The sequence below is a fragment of the Mustelus asterias genome, chromosome 4 (genome assembly GCF_964213995.1).
Source record: "Mustelus asterias chromosome 4, sMusAst1.hap1.1, whole genome shotgun sequence".
Lineage (NCBI taxonomy): Eukaryota > Metazoa > Chordata > Chondrichthyes > Carcharhiniformes > Triakidae > Mustelus > Mustelus asterias.
The window spans coordinates 142248852-142264897 of NC_135804.1; the positions used below are offsets into that span (position 1 = coordinate 142248852).

Genomic DNA, 16046 nt, shown 5'->3' on the forward strand with positions numbered 1-16046 from the left:
GTGAAAACTGAACCACGGCAGTCACTGATCATCGAGATCAAATAGGCGTCTAAAGAGGTTTCATCACAACAAACACAGAAAATGCTGGAAAATCTCAGCAGCTCTGACAGCACCTGTGGAGAGAATGGAGCCAATGTCCCAAGTTTGGATGAGGGTCACCCAGACTCGAAACGTTGGCTCTATTCCCTTTCCACAGATGTTGTCAGACCTGCAGAGATTTTCCAGCATTTTCTGTTTGTGTGTCAGCTTCCAGCATCTGCAATATTTCACTGTTTACTAAAGAGGCTTCATTTTTGCCCTGAATTCGCAGACTCTGTCTCAGCGCTAGGCCGTGCCACGGTGTAGGGCTGGGCTGTGGCTGGTCCCCAAGCCAGGCCCAGGACAAAACATTTGGATGACTCCAGGGTTGAACAGGTGCAGTGCGTATTTGGCAATGGATCGAGTAAAATCATCCTTAATGTCACAGCAATAAGCTACCGAGATTTAAACTGAGCCCTTTACCAAACAAGATCTGTTTGAATTGACTTGGTGATCAGTTACAAAAGGACTAATCAAAATTAAACTACAGAGATTGAGAATGAAATTTGTTGATAGATTAAGAGGATGTCTACTAATACTGGAGTCATTGTTACTGGAGATTTTAATTGTTCAAATATGCGCTTGCATAGGGATGTGGTGAGAGAGATTGATTGTATGTTTTGTTCAAGAGTGTTTTATGCTAATCTATTCTTGTTTCAACAAGGGGAGAAGCACTACTTGACCTGCTTCGAGGTAATGAAGCAGAGTCTGTAGATAATCTAAAAATAAGGGATATTTGCAGACAGTAAACAGAATAGTTAGGTTCAGTGGAAGATTAGAAAAGGAAAAATAAGGCGACACAGTGGCACAGTGGTTAGCACTGCTGTCTCACAGTGCCAAGTTTCAATTCCCGTTTTGGGTCACTGTCTGTGTGGAGTTTGCAAGTTCTCCCTGTGTCTACAGGCTTTCCTCCGGGTGCTCCGGTTTCCTCCCACTCTCTAAAGATGTGCGGGTGAAGTGGATTGGCCATGTTAAACTTCCCCTTAGTGTCCGAAGATGTGTAGGTTAGAGGATTAGCCATGGTAATCTCACAGGATGAGATACAGGACGAGATAGTATACAGGCAATCTCACATTGTCTGTACCTTTAAGACTTGATTAGCTATAAAGACTCGCATTCCAATCATTATTCATTATTCTGTAAATTGAATTTGTGTCTTTATAAGCCCTGTTTGCTGTGTATGAGCAGATCTCCCACTCACCTGACGAAGGAGCAGCGCTCCAAAAGCTAGTGGCGTTTGCTACCAAATAAAACTGTTAGACTTTAACCTGGTGTTGTTAGACTCCTTACTGAATCTCACAGGATTACAGGGATAGGGTGGAGGGGGTGTGGGCCTGAGTAAGATGCTCTTTCAAAGAGTCGGTGCAGACTCAATGGGCTGAATGGCCTCCTTCTGAACTGCAGGGATTCTATGGTTCTAAAAGTCAAAGGAAGAGGAAGTGGATCAACTGTCGGTTTTGTGGATGAATGAAGTGAAGGGCGGCAAGGTGGCACAGTGGTTAGAACAGTTGTCTCAAAGCGCCAGGGACCTGGGTTCGATTCCCGGCTTTGGTGACTGTCTACGCGGAGTCTGCACATTCTCCCCGTGCCTGCGTGGGTTTCCTCCTACAGTCGGAAAGACGTGCTGATTAGGTGCATTGGCCATGCTAAATTCTCCCTCAGTGTACCCGAACAGGCACCGGAGTGTGGTGACTAGGGAATTTTCACAGTAACTTCATTGCAGTGTTATTATAAGCCTCCTTGTGACACTAATAAATAAAAACAAACTTTAAAAAGTGATTAGATCAAATTTGGCAATAATTATGTGGCTGATGGAATGAGCTCGCTCTGAGGACATGTAAAAAGTAATGAAGAAGACTAGAAGAAAGGAGATTAGAAAAGAGAATGAGGAAATAAAAATAATTCATCTCCTGGTGATAAAATCCATCTCTTGACAAACCGAATCAAAACCATAAAAGGGCGATAGTCCTAAAAGTTCATGGATTTCTCCTGATGTGCCGTCATGTCTCTGACGATAGAGTTATAACGACAACACTAACTGTTACAACAAGGGCTGTGCCTGGGTGTCACTGAGATAATTAAAGGGATCACAAAGTGGAAATCCTGTTGCGTTGATGGTGAGGTGGGTGGCAGTGAGAGAGGTTGGGCAGCATGTGCACAGCAGATTACCGCATTGTCGCCACGTACAATGTCCTGCACCACAATGTCATCCAGCTGATATGCTTCAATAAAGGAAACTTGACACCATTAGATCAGAGCAGGCATTGCAAATTCGAATGGACAATAAATGCGACCGTGTCATCCAAATTCCAAGAATAAGACATTGAAAAAGAGACCTGGACATGGGCCTCCCCTGGCAGATAGTCCAACCTGCTTTGGAAGCAGATGAAACAGGAGCAGAGTGTCGGGAGGAGTGTCACTCGGAGAACCTTTCAAGATAGTTGTCGTGGGTATCAGAACCCAATTTAACCATAGAACCATAGAACCATAGAAAATTACAGCTCAGAAACAGGCCTTTTGGCCCTTCTTGTCTGTGCCGAACCATTTTATGCCTAGTCCCACTGACCTGCACTTGGACCATATCCCTCCACACCCCTCTCATCCATGAACCCGTCCAAGTTTTTCTTAAATGTTAAAAGTGACCCCGCATTTACCACTTTATCCGGCAGCTCATTCCACACTCCCACCACTCTCTGCGTGAAGAAGCCCCCCCTAATATTCCCTTTAAACTTTTCTCCTTTCACCCTTAACCCATGCCCTCTGGTTTTTTTCTCCCCTAGCCTCAGCGGAAAAAGCCTGCTTGCATTCACTCTATCTATACCCATCAAAATCTTATACAAAATATATAAATCTTAACAATGAAGTGCTCTCATCCATTTCTCTCTTATTCACTACCAGCTTTATTCCTAATCCCTACAGATAAGTCACAAATCCTCCATTCCTCCCCACCCAGTGCATCATGTCTTTCTTCTTTCTTGATCATGTAAGGATGCAAAATGAATAGCTAAGCATTACTATCTTCCCAATCTTTAGTTGGAGCAAGTTAAGACTGGATGTTATGGAAGAGTTGAGAGAGTTAATGAAGAGGTGGAAATGAGTGCCACTATCACACATGTAGAAACATGTAGAACAGTTGCCTCAAAGCACCAGGGACCTGGGTTCGATTCCCAGCCTGGGTGACTGTCTACGCGGAGTCTGCACATTCTCCCCGTGCCTGCGTGGGTTTCCTCCGGGTGCTCCAGTTTCCTCCTACAGTCGGAAAGACATGCAGAGATTTTCCTTAATCATCCTTAATGTCACAGCAATAAACTACTGAGACTTTTGGGTCACTGTCTGTGTGGAGTTTGCAAGTTCTCCCTGTGTCTATGGGATTTCCTCCGGGTGCTCCGGTTTCCTCCCACTCTCCAAAGATGTGCGGGTTAGGTGGAGTGGCCATGCTAAACTTCCCCTTAGTGTCCGAAGATGTGTAGGTTAGAGGATTAGCCATGGTAATTTCACAGGATTATAGAGAAGAAAGTTCTTTGGAATGTACCGCCTACAAGAATGGTGGAAGCAGATTCAATACTAACTCACAAAACAAAATTAGATATATAGCTGAAAAGGAAAGTTTTGCAGGACTATAGGTGAGAAGCAGAGGAGGCAGCACCTTCAGTGAGTCAAATGGCCTCCAGTATTGTATCATTCCATATCTCTATTCTGTAACTTTGGAGGTGATGCTTCTGGAGTGGGGGAGAAACTAGTTCTTCAGGTGTTTGATTGGAGATAGCTAAGAGTGGAACAATTTCCTTTCCTCTCCTGAAGACACACTTTGACAATGCAGTTCAGTGTGCTTGGGGCATCAAGTAGTAGTTTGGGGAACTGCCCATTTCTCTTGTCCATATTTAGATAGGAAGCATGGTTGTGACTGGAGGAGGTATTGCAGCTTTTTAAAATTCATTTGTGGGACATGAGCAGCACTGGTTGGTCAGCATTTATTGCCCATCCCTCTTTGCCCTTGAGGTTATGTGAAGTCCAGACCAGGTAAGGATGGCAGATTTCCTTCCCTAAAGGACACTAGTGAACCAGATGGATTTTTCCAACAATCGACAATGGTTCATGCTCATCAGTAGATTCTTAATTCCAGATTTTTAAAAATTGAATTCGAATTCCATCATCTGCCATGGCGGGATTCGAACCCGTGTCCCCAGAGCATGAGCTGAGTTTCTGGGTTAATAGTCTAGTGACAATATCACTAGGCCATCACTAACTCTCCAGCTGAGATCAATCATTTTCTCACTTGATGACCACATACGCACATTTGCAGTCGGAATCTTTGAAGACGATTAGGAACCCAGGTTGTTTGTTCCCCCTGTAGAAGCTCTGGCTGGGATCAGTCAACTTGTCTGGTAATCAAACTCAGCACCTTGCTTCTCTGTTTGGCAAGGTAGCACGGGAGGAAGTGAATTGATTATTTCAGCCTGAAGCAGGAGGGACAGGATCCTGTTTCTGCTTCAGTCACTCAGCACTCAATCTTAATTTTTATAAAGAGAAGAAAACAAGTTTCTGCTTGCGCCTTTAGAGAGCTATGAGATCTGAAAAATCACACTGACCAAATCTAAATGACAAGCATCGACCCAGTGAGTTGGAGAACTCTGTGATTGAACTGAATTAGAGAAACAAAAAAATCCTGCCTTTGCAAATAATACGTTATCACATTCTCCGGATGTGACAAAGCACCTCATGTCTAACATACTGGGCAGCACGGTGGCACTACTGCCTCACAGCGCCAGGGACCTGGGTTCGATTCCTGGCTTGGGTCTGTGTGGGGTTTGCATGTTCTCCCCGTGTCTGCGTGGGTTTCCTCTGGGTGATCTGGTTTCCTCCCACAGTCCGAAAGACGTGCTGGTTAGGTGCATTGGCCATGCTAAATTCTCCCTCAGTGTACCCGAACAGGCACCGCAGTGTGGTGACTAGGGGATTTTCACAGTAACTTCATTGCAGTGTTAATGTAAGCCTATTTGTGACACTAATAAATAAACTTAAACTTAAAAATTAATTTGATTTGATTTGATTTATTATTGTCACATGTATTAACATACAGTGAAAAGTATTGTTTCTTGTGCGCTATGCAAAGCATACCGTTCATAGAGAAGGAAATGAGAGAGTGCAGAATGTAGTGTTACAGTCATAGCTAGGGTGTAGAGAAAGATGAACTTAATGTGAGATAGGTCCATTCAAAAGACTGATGGCAGCAGGGAAGAAGCTGTCCTTGAGTCAGTTGGTGCGTGACCTCAGACTTTTGTATCTTTTTCCCGACGGAAGAAGGTGGAAGAGAGTATGTCTGGGGTGTGTGGGGTCCTTAATTATGCTGGCTGGTTTGCCGAGGCAGCGGGAAATGTAGACAGAGTCAATGGATGGGAGGCTGGTTTGCGTGATGGATTGGGCTACATTCACGACCTTTTGTAGTTCCTTGCGGTCTTGGGCAGAGCAGGAGCCATACCAAGCTGTGATACAACCAGAAAGAATGCTTTCTATGATGCATCTGTAAAAGTTGGTGAGAGGCGTAGCTGACATGCCAAATTTCCTTAATCTTTTGAGAAAGTAAAGGTGTTGGTGGGCTTTCTTAACTATAGCATCGGCATGGGGGACTAAGACAGGTTGTTGGTGATCTGGACACCTAAAAACTTGAAGCTCTCGACCATTTCTACATCATCCCCATTGATGTAGACAGGGGCATATGTTCCACTACGCTTCCCAAAGTTGATGACAATCTGCTTAGTTTTGTTGACATTGAAGGAGAGATTATTGTTCACCAGATTCTCTATCTCTTTCCTATATTCCGTCTCGTCATTGTTTGAGATCCGACCCACTATGGTTGTGGCATCAGCAAACTTGAAAATCAAATTGGAGGGGACTTTGGCCACACAGTCATAGGTATACACGGAGTATAGTAAGGGGCTGAGGACACAGCCTTGTGGTGTTGAGGATGATCGTGGAGGAGGTGTTGTTCCCATCCTTACTGATTGTGGTCTGTGAGTTAGGAAGTTCAGGATCCAGTCGCAGAGGGAGGAGCCGAGGCCCAGGCCACAAAGTTTGTAGATGAGTTTCGTAGGAATAATGGTGTTGAAGGCTTAGCTGTAGTCTATAGATAGGAGTCTGACATCGGTGTCCTTGTTACCTAGGTGTTCCAGGGTTGAGTGCAGGATCAGAAAGATGGCGTCTGCTTTGGACCTGTTGCGGCGGTAGGCAAACTGTAGTGGATCCAGGTAATCCGGGAGGCTGGAATTGATTTGTGCCATGACTAATCTTATGACACACTTCATAATGATGGATGTCAGAGCCACCCGACGATAATCATTGAGTCACGCGGCTTGGTTTTCCTTTGGCACCGGGATGATGGTTGTCTTCTTGAAGCAGATAGGGATCTCAGATTGTTGTAAAGAGAGGTTGAAGATGTCTGCGAATACTCCCGCCAGCTGGGCTGCGCAGGATCTGAGTGCTCGTCCAGGTACCCCATTCGGGGCCAGTCGCTTTCCGTGGGTTGACCTTCGAGAAAGCTGCTCTGACATCTGCAATGGTGACCCCAAATGTAGGTTCATCCAGAGCTTCCAGGGTGGAGGGCATGTCTCGCTTACCTCTTGATCATAGAATGCATTGAGCTCATCAGAAAGGGGTGTGTTGGAGCCGGTGATTTTACATGCCTACATCTTGTCGCCTGTTATGTCTTGCAGACCTTGCCATAGTTGATAGTGGACCATGTGGCTAACCTGGGATTCTAGCTTGGTCCGGTACAGTCTTTTGGCATCTTTGATGGATCTCCTTAGATCGTATCTGGCTTTCTTGTATAGGTCAGTGTCTCCTGACTTGAACGCCTCAGGCCTGGACTTCAGCAAGCAGTGGATATCCCTGTTCATCCATGGTTTCCGGTTGGGAAACACACGGATTTGCTTCTTTGGCACACAGTCTTCTACACACTTACTAATGAAGTCAGTTACTGTAGTGGCGTACTCGTTCAGGCTCGTCGCAGATTTTTTAAATACTGACCAGTCCATTGACTCCAAGCAGCCCCGTAGGAGATTATCCAATTCCTCAGACCAACATTGCATGACTTATTTGACGGATTCTCCTGCTTCAGTTTTTGCCTGTAAGCCTGGAGCAGGAGCACAGCCTTGTGGTCTGATTTGCCAAAGTGTGGGTGGGCGATAGAGCGGTAGGCATGTTTGATATTTGTGTAGCAGTGGTCTAGGATGTTTGGGCCTCTTGTGGAACAGGCGATGTATTGGTGGGATCTTGGTAGAACGCTCTTAAGCTTGGCCTTATTGAAGTTCCCGGCCACAATGAACAAGGCCTTGGGGTGTTTTTGTCTCAAGGCTATTTATGATGGTGCATATTTCATCCAGCGTGGTCTTCACATCTGCGTGGGGTGGGATGTAAATTGCTGTCAGGATCTCGGGGGTGAACTCCTGCGGAAGGTAGTAGGGGCGGCATTTTAGTGTCAGGTATTCTAGGTCCGGGGAGCAGACGTTCGCTGGTGTTGCTATGTCTAGGCACCACAAGGTGTCAATTAGGAGGCAGACCCCACCCCCCCCCCAGCGTTGCCTATCGATGGATTGAGAAGCCCTCTGGTTGTAAGGCACTATCTAGTGAAACAGGAGTGACTCATGTCTCTCTGAAACAGAGTACACGGCAGTCCCTCAGTTCTCTTTGAAAAGTGAATCTGGCTTTACGTTCGTCTAGCTTGTTTTCCAGAGATTGGACATTTGCCGGGAGTAAGTGGGGAGGGGGTCTTGGGACCGCGGTGTTTCACTCCTGCATGTTTTCCATGCTTCCTGGAGTGACTGCTTCCTTCCAGGCCTGGGAGACGGTGAGAATAATGTGCGGTGTTAAGGGTATAGGTGCGTCCAATGAGGTTCTTCTCTCTGGTGTGTGGATCAGTTAAGTGCATGTAGCCATGCTGTTCACAAAGTTATTAAGCTGATCTTTCTCTTCACCCTATCTGTAACTGCAACATTCTTTTCTGCACCCTTTCCTTTCCTTCTCCCCTATGTACTCTATGAACAGTGTGCTTTGTCTGTATAGCGCGCAAGAAACAATACTTTTCGCTCTATCCCAATACATGTGACAATAATAAATCAAATCAAAATCAAAATTACTGTTTGTGGGGAATGGAATGTTAAACAGGATATTAAAGCTCACTCCTGCTCCTCCAATTGCGCCACATGATCCTATCGTAGAATCTCTACAGTACAGAAGGAGGCCTTCGGCACCATCGGGTCTGCACCAATCACAATCCCATCCAGGACCTATCCCCATCACCCCATTTACCCTCCTAGGCCCCCTGACACTAAGGGTCAATTTAGCATGGCCAATCAACTTAAACCACACATCTTTGGAGTGTGGGAGGAAGCCAGAGCACCCGAAGGAAACCCACGCAGACACGGGGAGAACATGCAGACTCCGCACAGACAGTGACCCAAGCCAGGAATTGAATCTGCGTCCCTGACGCTGTGAGGCAGCAGTGCTCGCCACCGTGTCGCCGTGCCGCCCCAACGTCCACGCGCGTGGACAGACTGGGATTTGAAGCCAAAAGAAAGTAATCTTTTGTAAAAGTGGATGTGAAATGTATATTGTATAGTAAGGGTTATTACTTCGGCTGGCCAATCGGAACCCTTATTTGGAAATGGGTTTTAAAAAGAAAAGGTGTTGTCATCGGGCTGGAGGTTTTATGGGAAGAATTCGTTCCTGGAACATTCAGATATAGCCTGCACCATGAGAGCTGTCGGGGAACAGTTTGCACTTAGACAGACACTCGATCTGTTGCAGTGTGAGCCATTCCTGGGCTGCTTTGATTTCAGAAAACTCATCCTCACTTCATTTTCCTTAAAGCCAAAGGAAAAAAATGTGTTTGGCAAACTTTGTTTCTCTTTTGCTCGGGAAGGTGAAATGCCAGAAGGGCTGCACTGTTATTAACTGTGAGAATGATGTAGTGTACGCTCGATGTAATGGTGTGCACTGATGTGCATTGTGTCACGGCATCAAGTATTTACAAATACAAATAATTCTCAGGAACACTTTAGATTTTAACTTCAGAAGGCAATGATCTGCTCAACTCCTGCCCGAGTGGTTGATGTTAGCGCCAAAGGGAAATATTGCAGATGCTGGAAATCTGAATTTAAAATGCTGGAAATATTCAGCAGGTCTGACAGCATCTGTGTAGAAAAAAACCAAGATAATGTTTGAGGTTCATGACTTTTCAACAGAACGTTCATTCACTTGAGAGACGAAGCTGGTTAGGATTAAATTCACTGGAGTTCAGAAGGGTGAGAAGGGATCTCATAGAAACTTATAAAATTCTAACAGGGTTGGACAGGGTAGATTCAGAAAGTGTTCCCGATGGTGGGGGAATCCAGAACTAAGGGGTCATAGTTTGAGGATAAGGGGGCAAACCTTTTAGAACTGAGGTGAGGAGAAATTTCTTCACCCAGAGGGTGGTGAATGTGTGGAATTCACTCCCATAGAAAGTAGTTGAGTCCAAAACGTTCTGTGATTTCAAGAAGAAATTAGATATAATTTTATTAACAGGGGGTTGGAGTTTAAGAGCCGTGGGGTTATGCTGCAACTGTACAGGACCTTGGTGAGACCGCATTTGGAATATTGCGTGCAGTTCTGGTCACCTCACTATAAGAAGGATGTGGAAGCGCTGGAAAGAGTGCAGAGGAGATTTACCAGGATGCTGCCTGGTTTGGAGTGTCGGTCTTATGAGGAAAGGTTGAGGGAGCTGGGGCTGTTCTCTCTGGAGCGGAGGAGATTGAGGGGAGACTTAATAGAGGTTTATAAAATGATGAAGGGGATAGATCGAGTGAACGTTCAAAGACTATTTCCTCGGGTGGATGGAGCTATTACAAGGGGGCATAACTATAGGGTTCATGGTGGGAGATATAGGAAGGATATCAGAGGTAGGTTCTTCACGCAGAGAGTGGTTGGGGTGTGGAATGGACTGCCTGCAGTGATAGTGGAGTCAGACACTTTAGGAACATTTAAGCGGTTATTGGATAGGCACATGGAGCACACCAGGATGGTAGGGAGTGGGATAGCTTGATCTTGGTTTCAGATGAAGGTCGGCACAACATCGTGGGCCGAAGGGCCTGTTCTGTGCTGTACTGTTCTATGTTCTATGTTCTATAACTCTTGGGGCTAAAGGGATCAAGGGATATGGGGGGGAAGGCAGGATCAGGATATTGAATTTGATGATCAGCCATGATCAAAATGAATGTTGGAGCAGGCTCGAAGGGCCAAATGGCCTCCTGCTTCTAGTTTCTATTTCAACTTCTGCCAAAGTATTGCAGAGATGAAAGGTGTTTTGATAGCTTAACATCAAATGTTTTCCAATCAATATTGGGAACATTGGTTACATATGTTTGGGAGTAGCAGGATGTAAAATTATGAAAAGTGATTTTGAGATGCTTCAGTGTGGCGGCAAAAGCTTTCCAACATTTATATATTTTTCTCCTTGCATCGTTGAGCCAGACCCTCCCCAGAATCCATCGGACTTTGAGGAATAGGAAGAGTTTATGAGGCAAAACCAGCTTCAGTGTGAATTGCCATGTACTGTTCCCAAGCATCTAGCTTTTCTTAGTTTATTTATTAGTGTCACAAGTGAGCTTACATCAACACTGCAATGAAGTTACCATGAAAATCCCCTTGTTGCCACATTTGGCACCTGTTTGGGTACACTGAGGGTAAATTTAGCATGGTCAATGCACCTAACCAGCATGTCTTTTGGACTGTGGGAGGAAACCAGAGCACCCGGAGGAAACCCATGCAGACACGGGGAGAACGTACAGACTCCGTACAGACAGTGACCCATGCCGGGAATCGAACTCGGGTCCCTGGCGCTGTGAGACAGTAGTGCTAACCACTGTGCCATCGTGACGCCCCTAGCTGTGGCCTAATGAGCATTTTATATAACTCCATTTTAACCTCCCTATGCCTTTATCGGAAGAGGGGATTGGGAGCAGCTGGACACTCCAGGAGCCACATGGGGAATACCAGTTAGGGCCTCAGTGATGGGGTGCAGCTCCTACAGCAGTACAGGGCCGATGTCCTGAACCACAGTCTCCACAGCGACCCCCAGCCATTGGCATGCCAGCACAGACACTCCGTGGACTGAGGGCGCACGGATTCATCCATCATGCTTTGCAAGCTGAGTAGTGCTGCTGACACCCTTTCCAGAAGTTCCTGAGCTTGTCTTTGCAGCTCCAGCGACTGATGTTGAGTCGAATATGGAGCTTGGTTGCCTGAATCAGCAGATTCCTGGTCTCCTGGGTTCCGGCACCCCAGGATATCCCTGCCTCAGCCCACTGTGGATAAGACAGTGTGATGTATTCACCAGACTGTGACCCCGAGACTACTCTAGAACTAGGTCCCACTGAAGAGTATGTATCTGCACTGGCGGAGGATGTGGGTGAGCACTGAGATGTATCTTCAATTATTGTGTCATCAGATTCATCTCCAAGGTGTCTTCCAGCCTTGAGTTGAGAGCTTGGCTTGTGGACAGCCTCTGATGTGTCTATGAAAGGAAAGAGAGATCATTAATGCATGGCAGGGGGCTGCAAAACAGGAGACATCTCTCAGAGTATGATTGTCTGATGGATGTTGCTGTGCAAGATCCTCACTTGATTGAGAGTCACCCGCCTCATCATCTGTCCACACCCTCACCAGTCAGCTGGATGGCCCTGCTCTCAGAGTTGGTCAGGACCTTCAGTTCAGGCATTCCACCACCAGTCTGGGACTCTCCTTCTTGTTATGAGCCAGCTTGTCCTACATGACTATTGGAGAGGAGGTGATGGCCTTATTATCGCTAGACTATTAATCCAGAAATTCAGCTAATGTTCTGGAGACCTGGGTTCGAATCCCGCCACAACTAGATGGTGGAATTTTATTTCAATAAAAACTATCTGGAATTAAGAATCTACTGATGGTCATGAAACCACTGTTGATTGTTGGAAAAACCCATCTGGCTCACTAATGTCCTTTAGGGAAGGAAATCTGCCGTCCTTACCTGGTCTGGCCTACATGTGATTCCAGAGCCACAGCAATGTGGTTGATCCTCAACTGCCCTCGGGCAACGAGGGATGGGCAATAAATGCCGGCCAGCCAGCGATGCCCATGTCCCAGAATGAACGAATAAAAGAAAAGGTGGAGAGGATGTAAACAGGACTCCTGCCAGGTTAATTGAGGAAGATGTCTGGCAGGTGTGGGTGGTGAGTGCTGCCGTGGATGGAATGTGGACACCTTCTGCAGGGCAGATGAAGGCATTGGGAGAGTGAGTGATGATGTCCCTTGAGATGGCATTGAGTGCGATCCCTGTGGATATGTGATGGGTTTGTGTGTGTGAGTTGAGAACGATGTGAAGGCTGACTTACCCTGGCAGAATTGAAAACATTATTCACCCTCTTCTTGCACTGGATGGCTGTCCTCTTTTGTAGGGCCAGCATGGCATCCCGTGTTGAATTGGTCATTTTCGATGAGGCTCTTTGCCCAGACTGGGCGTAAGACGACTTTGTGACTGTCCTCCGCTATGTCCAGTAGGTGTTCAAGAGAGAGACGTCACTGAATTTGGGGGCAGTCTCTTTCCTCCCTTTGGAAGCCATGACTTTCCAGCTGCGTTCAATTCCTTAGAGAGTGTTCAGTTTGTGCAGGGCTGCCCGTTAGATATAGCACCTGGATTATAAAAAGCCTGAGGTCACAGCAGAGTGGGCAAATCAGAGGCTGCTCCACCAGCGATCCGACGCAAAACCCATGCCTTTCAATCTTATCGACAAAATGATACATGATACAGCAAAAGAAGTGGCTTTTGTCATTGGCGGATCAAACACCAATTTCCCCAACAGATTTCAGACTTTAGTGGATTTCATGGAAAATCCTGATATTTCCTCTTGTGGGAAAATCTAGAGCCAGGAGACAACTGTTTAAGGAATTGTCCACTTAGGACAGAGATGAGGAGAACTTTTTTCTCTATGACCAGTGAGTCTTTGGAGTTCTCTTCCTCAAAAGGCAGTGGAAAGAGAGTCTGAACATATTTAAGGCAGAGCTAGATAGATCCTTGATAAACAAGGTTATCGGGGGTAGGAGGGAGGTGACAGTCAGATCATGAATGACCTTATTGAATGTAGAGCAGGCTGGAAGGGCAGAGTGGCCTGCTTGTGTTCCCAATTCGAATGTATGCATGCGCTGGTGGTGCTCAGTATTATTTTCTCCTTATATTTGAAAATATAATGATAGATTGGTGGTTATCAGATTGCTGTTTCTGGGAGATTGTTGAGTGCAAACTGACAGCTGAGTACATTAACACAATGACTATGCTTCAAAAAATTCTGTGAAATTCTGTGACCCTTTAGAACAAGCCATCATTGTGGGGGAGGAAGTGTTAGGTGAATTAAAAAGCATTAAGGTAGACAAATCCCCAGGGCCAGATGGCATCTATCCCAGATTACTGAGGAAGACGAGATGAAATTGCTGGGCCTCTAACAGAAATCTTTGTTTCCTCATTGGCCACTAGTGAGGTACCAGAGGATTGGAGGATAGCCAATGTTGTCTCGTTATTAAAGAAGGGTAGCAAGGATAACCCGGATAATTATAGGCCAGTGAGCTTGATGTCAGTGATAGTGAAATTGTTGGAGAAGATTCTTAGGGATTGGTTCTATACACATATGGAACTGGATGGTCTTATCAGTGACAGACAACATGGTTTTGTATGACGGAGGTCATGTCTCACTAATTTAATTGAGTTTTTTGAGCGGGTGACAAAAATGGTTGACGAGGGAAGGGCTGTTGATGTTATCTACGTGGATTTGATAAGGTCCCTCATGGCAGCCTGGTGCAAAAGATTAAGTCACATGGGATCAGGGGTGAACTAGCTAGATGGATTCAGAACTGGTTTGGCCATAGGGTTTTTGTGAACAGAACTCCCACTTACCTGACGAAGGAGCAGCGCTCCGAAAGCTTGTGGCTTTTGCTACCAAATAAACCTGTTGGACTTTAACCTGGTGTTGTGAGACTTCTTACTGTGTTGGCCATAGAAGATAGAGGGTAGCGGTGGAAGGGTATTTTTCCGAATGGAAGTCTGTAACTAGTGGTGTTCCGCACGGATCAGTGCTGGGACCTCTGCTGTTTGTAACATATATAAATGACTTGGAAGAAAACGTAGCTGGTCTGATTAGCAAGTTTGCGGATGATACTAAGATTGCTGGATTTGCGGATAGTGATGAAGATTGTCGGAGAATACAACAGGATGTAGATAGGCTGGAAAATTGGGCAGAGAAATGGCAGATGGAATTTAATCTGGACAAATGCAAGGTGATGCATTTTGGTAGATCCAATTCAGGTGGGAGCTATAAAATAAATGGCAGAACCATCAGGAGCGTAGACACACAGAGAGATCTGGGAACACAGGTCCACAGATCCTTAAAAGTGGCAGCACAGGTGGACAAGGCGGTGAAGAAAGCATGGGGCATGCTTACCTTCATCGGCCGGGGCATCGAGTATAAAAGTTGGCAAATTATGTTATAGTTATATAAAACTTTGGTTAGGCCACATTTGTAATACTCTGTCTAATTCTGATCACCACACTACCAGAAGGATGTGGAGGCTTTGGAAAGAGTACAGAAAAGGTTTACCAGGATGTTGCCTGGTATGGAGGGGCATTAGCTATGAGAAATTGAATAAACTGGGATTGTTCTCCCTGGAAAGATGGAGGCTGAGGGGGCGACCTGATAGAAGTTTATAAAATTATGAGGGGTATAGATAGGGTGAACAATTGGAAGCTTTTTCCCAGGGCAGAAATGACAATTACAAGGGGGCACAAGTTCAAGATAAGGGGGGAAAGGTTCAGTGGAGATGTGTGGGGAAAGTTTTTTACACAGAGGGTGGTGGGGGCCTGGAATGCAAATGAGATACATTAACGACATTTAAGACTTATCTGGATAGACACATGAAGAGACAGGGAATAGAGGGATACAAGCGGTTGGTCTAGATAGAACAATGTGAGCGGCGCAGGCTTGGAGGGCTGGAGGGCCTGTTCCTGTGCTGTACTGTTCTTTCTTCTTTGTTTTGGAATATCCTGAACTGTTCGATAAGTTCAGGTCTTTCTTTCATGTTTAGCACTGAGGATTTTGTGATCTTCAGTTATCAGAAGTCTACCAATCAGCATTGATAACCTGTTTCCGATTTCAGAAACGGTGAATGAGATGCCTACCGATAAAAAAGTGTAATAAATCTTTTTGTTCATGATGAGGAACCAATAGTTTTGTAGACTGCTGACCAAGATGCTTGCAAGTACTGTAACATTCCTTCAAATGGATAACCTCGTCAAAAAGAACTTGTGTCTTTTCTGACATTGAGACATCCCAAAGTTAGTGAAATACTTGTGAAGTCTGTTAACTGTTGAGATGTAGGAAAAACGACAACCAATTTGTGCACAGAAAACTCCCACAGGACTGATGACAGATCAGACCATCTGATTTGTGTTGCTGGGTTGAAGGGTAAATGTTGGCCAGGACACTATGAAAAACTGTCCAGCTGTTCTTTGAACAGTTTCATGGGATCTTTTGCACTTACTTGAGAGGACAAATGGGGCTTCAGTTTAACATTTCATACCAAATGACATAACTAACATCAGTGCAGCACTCCATTACTGCTGCACTCAAGTGTCAGCCTATATTATGTGCACAAGTCTCTGAAGTGGGATTTGAACCCATGACTGCCTGACTCAGAGCTTAATGTGCGATCGCTGAGCCAAAACTGACACCTATGCAACTGATATACATCAAAGTGTGTGCATAAAATCAGGCACTGTACTAATTAATGTCTTGCATATTATGGAAATAGTAATGTCTTCCAAATAGTGACTTTCTCGCTAAAAATGCAATACATTTGCTTGCCAACTTGGATGTGTTCCAAGACGTTTAATCACACAACCTCCTGCTCCA

At 45.4% G+C, this 16046-nt stretch overlaps 1 protein-coding gene across 1 annotated transcript in view; it reads left to right on the top strand.

Annotated features, from left to right (window-relative positions):
- The window catches only part of eda2r (ectodysplasin A2 receptor), a 239797-nt gene that overhangs the window by 26390 nt on the left and 197361 nt on the right, over window positions 1–16046 (top strand). The gene's annotated exons all lie outside the window — the stretch shown is intronic.